Source organism: Colletes latitarsis, unplaced genomic scaffold (genome assembly GCF_051014445.1).
Source record: "Colletes latitarsis isolate SP2378_abdomen unplaced genomic scaffold, iyColLati1 scaffold0013, whole genome shotgun sequence".
NCBI lineage: Eukaryota > Metazoa > Arthropoda > Insecta > Hymenoptera > Colletidae > Colletes > Colletes latitarsis.
Window position 1 is genome coordinate 23,966,617 of NW_027488368.1, and position 8,045 is coordinate 23,974,661.

The window sequence follows — 8,045 nt, forward strand, 5'->3', positions numbered from 1 at the left end:
AATGCGAAGGTATGAATCTGATGCGGGCAAATCCCAGGCCTAACCTAGACATAACATGCGTTGTCCTCTAATATATTGATCGAAAGCAGGTTCAATGGACTGTTTCAGTGTGGTACCTCATTACTACGTGATCCAAACCAGAAAAAGCCCAGGATCTGGCCATCAGTTATGAGAAATATGCGAAAGTACGAGACAGATGAGGGCAAATCCCAGACCTAACCGAGAAATAACCGGCGCTATCCTCTAAAATATTAATCGCAACCAGGTTTAATTGACTGTCTGAGTGTGGTCCCACATTACTACTTGGTCCAAGCCAGAAAAAGGCCAGGATCTGGCCAACATGTATGCGAAAAACGCGAAAGTATGAGCCAGATGATTGCATATACCAGAACTAACCGAGACATAACCAGTGTTCTCCTCTAAAATATTCATCGCAACGAGGCTTAATTGACTGCTTCGGTGTGGAGCCTCATTACTACGGGATCCAAACCAGAAAAAACCCAGGATCTGCCCAACAAGTATGCGAAAAACGCGAAAGTATGTGCCAGATGATTGCAAATACCAGAACTAACCCAGACGTAACCTGCGTTATCCTCTAAAATACTATTCGGAACCAGGTTTAATTGACTGCTTCGGTGTGGTACCGCATTACTACGTGATCCAAGCATGAAAAATCCCAGGATCCTGCCAACAAGTAGGCGAAAAATGCGAAGGTACGAGCCAGATGTTTGCAAATACCAGAACTAAACCTGACATAACCAGCGTTATCCTCTGAAATACTAATCTGAACCTGCTTTTATTGACTGTTGCAGTGTGTTACCACATTACTACGTGATCCAAACCAGAAAAAGCCCAGAATCTGGCCAAAAAGTATGTGAGAAATGCGAAAGTACCAGCCAGATGAGGGCAAATCCCAGACCTAACCCAGACATAACCGGCGTTATCCTTTAAAATATTAATCGCAACCAGGTTTAATTGACTGTTTCGGCGAGGAAAAAGGCCAGGATCTGGCCAACAAGTAAGCGAAAAATGCGAAAGTACGAGCCAGATAATGGCAAATACCAGACCTAACCCAGACATAGCCGGCGTTATCCTGTAAAATATTGATCGGAACCAGGTTTATTTGACCGTTTCAGTGTGGCACCACATTACTACGCGGTCCAAACCAGAAAAAGCCCAGGATCTTGCCAACTAGTAAGCGAAAAATGCGAAAGTACGAGCCAGATAATGGCAAATACCAGACCTAACCCAGACATAGCCGGCGTTATCCTGTAAAATATTGATCGGAACCAGGTTTATTTGACTGTTACAGTGTGGCACCACATTACTACGTGGTCCAAACCAGAAAAAGCCCAGGATCTTGCCAACAAGTAGGCGAAAAATGCGAAGGTACGAGCCAGATGATTGCAAATACCAGTCCTGACAGTGACATAACCGGCGTTATCGTCTAAAATATTAATCGCAACCAGGTTTAATTGACTGTTTCGGTGTGGAACCACATTACTACGTGTTCTAAACCAGAAAAAGCCCAGGATCTTGCCAACAAATAGGCGAAAAATGCGAAGGTACGAGCCAGATGAGGGAAAATCCCAGACCTAACCGAGACATAGCCGGCGTTATCCTCTAAAATACTAATCGGAACCAGCTTTTATTGACTGTTTCGGTGTGGTACCACATTACTACGAATCTAAACCAGAAAAAGCCCAGGATCTGGCCAACAAGTATGCGAGAAATGCGAAAATTCGAGCCTGATGACGGCAAATCCCAGACCTGACAGTGACATCACCGGCGTTATCGTCTAAAATATTAATCGCAACCAGGTTTAATTGACTGTTTCGGTGTGGAACCACATTACTACGTGTTCTAAACCAGAAAAAGCCCAGGATCTGGCCAACAAGTATGCGAGAAATGCGAAAGTACGAGCCAGATGAGGGCATATCCCAGACCTAACCCAGACATAACCGGCGTTATCCACTAAAATATTAATCGCAACCGGGTTTAATTGACTGTTTCGGTGTGGAACCACATTACGACGGGATACAAACCAGAAAAAGCCCTGGATCTGGCCAACAAGTATGCGAGAAATGCGAAAGTATGAGCCAGATGAGGTCAAATCCCAGACCTAACCGAGACATAACCGGCGTTATCCTCTAAAATATTAATCGCCACCAGGTTGAATTGACCGCTTCGGTGTGGAACCTCATTACTACGGGATCCAAACCAGAAAAAACCCAGGATCTGCCCAACAAGTATGCGAAAAACGCGAAAGTATGTGCCAGATGATTGCAAATACCAGAACTAACCCAGACGTAACCTGCGTTATCCTCTAAAATACTATTCGGAACCAGGTTTAATTGACTGTTAAGGTGTGGTACCGCATTACTACCTGATCCAAACCAGAAAAATCCCAGGATCTTGCTACAAGTATGCGAAAAATGCGAAATTACGAGACAGATGAGGGAAAATCCCAGACCCAACCGTGACATAACCGGCGTTATCCTCTAAAATATTAATCACCACCAGGTTTAATTGACTGTTTCGGTATGGAACCTCATTACTACGGGATCCAAACCAGAAAAAACCAAGGATCTGGCCAACAAGTGTGCGAAAAACGCGAAAATATGAGCCAGATGATTGCAAATACCAGAACTCAACCAGACATAACCAGCGTTATCCTCTAAAATATTAATCGCAACCTGGTTTAATTGACTGTTTCGGTGTGGTACCACATTACTACGTTATCCAAACGAGAAAAAGCCCAGGATCTGGCCAACAAGTATGCGAAAAATGCGAAATTACGAGCCAGATGAGGGAAAATCCCAGACCCAACCGTGACATAACCGGCGTTATCCTCTAAAATATTAATCACCACCAGGTTTAATTGACTGTTTCGGTATGGAACCTCATTACTACGGGATCCAAACCAGAAAAAACCAAGGATCTGGCCAACAAGTGTGCGAAAAACGCGAAAGTATGAGCCAGATGATTGCAAATACCAGAACTCAACCAGACATAACCAGCGTTATCCTCTAAAATATTAATCGCAACCTGGTTTAATTGACTGTTTCGGTGTGGTACCACATTACTACGTTATCCAAACGAGAAAAAGCCCAGGATCTGGCCAACAAGTATGCGAAAAATGCGAAAGTACTAGCCAGATGAGGGTAAATCCCAGAACTAACCGAGACATAACCGGCGTTATCCTCTAAAATATTAATCGCAACCAGGTTTAATCGACTGTTTCAGTGTGGTACCACATTACTACGTGATCGAAACAAGAAAAAACCCAGGATCTGTTCTAGATGTATGTGAAGAATGCGAAAGTATGAGACTGATGAGGGCAAATCCTAGACCTAACCTAGACCTAACATGCGTTATCCTCAAAAATATTGATCGATACAAGGTTTAGTCGACTGTTTCTGTGTGGTTCCACGTTACTACGTGATCCAAACTAGAATAAACCCAGGATCTGCCCAACAAGTATGCGAAAAACGCGAAAGTATGTGCCAGATGATTGCAAATACCAGAACTAACCCAGACGTAACCAGCGTTATCCTCTAAAATACTATTCGGAACCAGGTTTAATTGACTGCTTCGGTGTGGTACCGCATTACTACGTGATCCAAGCATGAAAAATCCCAGGATCCTGCCAACAAGTAGGCGAAAAATGCGAAGGTACGAGCCAGATGTTTGCAAATACCAGAACTAAACCTGACATAACCAGCGTTATCCTCTGAAATACTAATCTGAACCTGCTTTTATTGACTGTTGCAGTGTGTTACCACATTACTACGTGATCCAAACCAGAAAAAGCCCAGGATCTGGCCAAAAAGTATGTGAGAAATGCGAAAGTACCAGCCAGATGAGGGCAAATCCCAGACCTAACCCAGACATAACCGGCGTTATCCTTTAAAATATTAATCGCAACCAGGTTTAATTGACTGTTTCGGCGAGGAAAAAGGCCAGGATCTGGCCAACAAGTAAGCGAAAAATGCGAAAGTACGAGCCAGATAATGGCAAATACCAGACCTAACCCAGACATAGCCGGCGTTATCCTGTAAAATATTGATCGGAACCAGGTTTATTTGACCGTTTCAGTGTGGCACCACATTACTACGCGGTCCAAACCAGAAAAAGCCCAGGATCTTGCCAACTAGTAAGCGAAAAATGCGAAAGTACGAGCCAGATAATGGCAAATACCAGACCTAACCCAGACATAGCCGGCGTTATCCTCTAAAATACTAATCGGAACCAGCTTTTATTGACTGTTTCGGTGTGGTACCACATTACTACGAATCCAAACCAGAAAAAGCCCAGGATCTGGCCAACAAGTATGCGAGAAATGCGAAAATTCGAGCCTGATGACGGCAAATCCCAGACCTGACAGTGACATCACCGGCGTTATCGTCTAAAATATTAATCGCAACCAGGTTTAATTGACTGTTTCGGTGTGGAACCACATTACTACGTGTTCTAAACCAGAAAAAGCCCAGGATCTGGCCAACAAGTATGCGAGAAATGCGAAAGTACGAGCCAGATGAGGGCATATCCCAGACCTAACCCAGACATAACCGGCGTTATCCACTAAAATATTAATCGCAACCGGGTTTAATTGACTGTTTCGGTGTGGAACCACATTACGACGGGATACAAACCAGAAAAAGCCCTGGATCTGGCCAACAAGTATGCGAGAAATGCGAAAGTATGAGCCAGATGAGGTCAAATCCCAGACCTAACCGAGACATAACCGGCGTTATCCTCTAAAATATTAATCGCCACCAGGTTGAATTGACCGCTTCGGTGTGGAACCTCATTACTACGGGATCCAAACCAGAAAAAACCCAGGATCTGCCCAACAAGTATGCGAAAAACGCGAAAGTATGTGCCAGATGATTGCAAATACCAGAACTAACCCAGACGTAACCTGCGTTATCCTCTAAAATACTATTCGGAACCAGGTTTAATTGACTGTTAAGGTGTGGTACCGCATTACTACCTGATCCAAACCAGAAAAATCCCAGGATCTTGCTACAAGTATGCGAAAAATGCGAAATTACGAGACAGATGAGGGAAAATCCCAGACCCAACCGTGACATAACCGGCGTTATCCTCTAAAATATTAATCACCACCAGGTTTAATTGACTGTTTCGGTATGGAACCTCATTACTACGGGATCCAAACCAGAAAAAACCAAGGATCTGGCCAACAAGTAGGCGAAAAATGCGAAATTACGAGCCAGATGAGGGAAAATCCCAGACCCAACCGTGACATAACCGGCGTTATCCTCTAAAATATTAATCACCACCAGGTTTAATTGACTGTTTCGGTATGGAACCTCATTACTACGGGATCCAAACCAGAAAAAACCAAGGATCTGGCCAACAAGTGTGCGAAAAACGCGAAAGTATGAGCCAGATGATTGCAAATACCAGAACTCAACCAGACATAACCAGCGTTATCCTCTAAAATATTAATCGCAACCTGGTTTAATTGACTGTTTCGGTGTGGTACCACATTACTACGTTATCCAAACGAGAAAAAGCCCAGGATCTGGCCAACAAGTATGCGAAAAATGCGAAAGTACTAGCCAGATGAGGGTAAATCCCAGAACTAACCGAGACATAACCGGCGTTATCCTCTAAAATATTAATCGCAACCAGGTTTAATCGACTGTTTCAGTGTGGTACCACATTACTACGTGATCGAAACAAGAAAAAACCCAGGATCTGTTCTAGATGTATGTGAAGAATGCGAAAGTATGAGACTGATGAGGGCAAATCCTAGACCTAACCTAGACCTAACATGCGTTATCCTCTAAAATATTGATCGAAACCAGGTTTAATGGACTGTTTCAGTGTGGTGCCACATTACTACGTGATCCAAACTAGAAAAAACCCAGGATATGGCCATCATGTATGCGAAAAATGTGAAAGTATGACCCTGATGTGGCAAATCCCTGGCCTAACCTAGACCTAACATGCGTTATCCTCTAAAATATTGATCGAAACCAGGTTTAATGGACTGTTTCAGTGTGGTGCCACATTACTACGTGATCCAAACTAGAATAATCCCAGGATCTGGCCAACATGTATGTGAAGAATGCGAAAGTATGAATCTGATGGGGGCAAATCCCAGGCCTAACCTAGACCAAACATGCCTAATCATCTAAGATATTGATCGAAACCAGGTTTAATCGACTGTTTCAGTGTGGTACCACATTACTACGTGATCCAAACAAGAAAAAACCCAGGATATGGCCATCATGTATGCGAAATATGTGAAAGTATGACCCTGATGTGGGCAAATGCCTGGGCCTAACCTAGACCTAACATGCGTTATCCTCTAAAATATTGATCGAAACCCGGTTTAATGGGCTGTTTCAGTGTGGTACCACATTACTACGTCATCCAAACCAGAAAAACCCAGGATCTGTTCAACAAGTAAGTGAAGAATGCGAAGGTATGAATCTGATGTGGGCAAATCCCAGGCCTAACCTAGACATAACATGCGTTATCCTCTAATATATTGATCGAAACCAGGTTCAATGGACTGTTTCAGTGTGGTACCTCATTACTACGTGATCCAAACCAGAAAAAGCCCAGGATCTGGCCATCAGTTATGAGAAATATGCGAAAGTACGAGACAGATGAGGGCAAATCCCAGACCTAACCGAGAAATAACCGGCGCTATCCTCTAAAATATTAATCGCAACCAGGTTTAATTGACTGTCTGAGTGTGGTCCCACATTACTACTTGGTCCAAGCCAGAAAAAGGCCAGGATCTGGTCACCAAGTATGCGAGAAATGCGAAAGTATGAGCCAGATGGGTGCAAGTACCGGAACTAACCCAAACATAACCAGCGTTATCCTCGAAAAAATTAATCGCAACCAGGTTTAATTGACTGTTTCAGTGTGAGACCACATTACTGCGTGGTCCAAGCCAGAAAAAGGCCAGGATCTGGCCAACAAGTATGAGAAAAATGCGAAGGTACGAGCCAGATGTTTGCAAATACCAGAACTAAACCTGACATAACCAGCGTTATCCTCTGAAATACTAATCTGAACCTGCTTTTATTGACTGTTGCAGTGTGTTACCACATTACTACGTGATCCAAACCAGAAAAAGCCCAGGATCTGGCCAAAAAGTATGTGAGAAATGCGAAAGTACCAGCCAGATGAGGGCAAATCCCAGACCTAACCCAGACATAACCGGCGTTATCCTTTAAAATATTAATCGCAACCAGGTTTAATTGACTGTTTCGGCGAGGAAAAAGGCCAGGATCTGGCCAACAAGTAAGCGAAAAATGCGAAAGTACGAGCCAGATAATGGCAAATACCAGACCTAACCCAGACATAGCCGGCGTTATCCTGTAAAATATTGATCGGAACCAGGTTTATTTGACCGTTTCAGTGTGGCACCACATTACTACGCGGTCCAAACCAGAAAAAGCCCAGGATCTTGCCAACTAGTAAGCGAAAAATGCGAAAGTACGAGCCAGATAATGGCAAATACCAGACCTAACCCAGACATAGCCGGCGTTATCCTGTAAACTATTGATCGGAACCAGGTTTATTTGACTGTTACAGTGTGGCACCACATTACTACGTGGTCCAAACCAGAAAAAGCCCAGGATCTTGCCAACAAGTAGGCGAAAAATGCGAAGGTACGAGCCAGATGATTGCAAATACCAGACCTGACAGTGACATAACCGGCGTTATCGTCTAAAATATTAATCGCAACCAGGTTTAATTGACTGTTTCGGTGTGGAACCACATTACTACGTGTTCTAAACCAGAAAAAGCCCAGGATCTTGCCAACAAATAGGCGAAAAATGCGAAGGTACGAGCCAGATGAGGGAAAATCCCAGACCTAACCGAGACATAGCCGGCGTTATCCTCTAAAATACTAATCGGAACCAGCTTTTATTGACTGTTTCGGTGTGGTACCACATTACTACGAATCCAAACCAGAAAAAGCCCAGGATCTGGCCAACAAGTATGCGAGAAATGCGAAAATTCGAGCCTGATGACGGCAAATCCCAGAC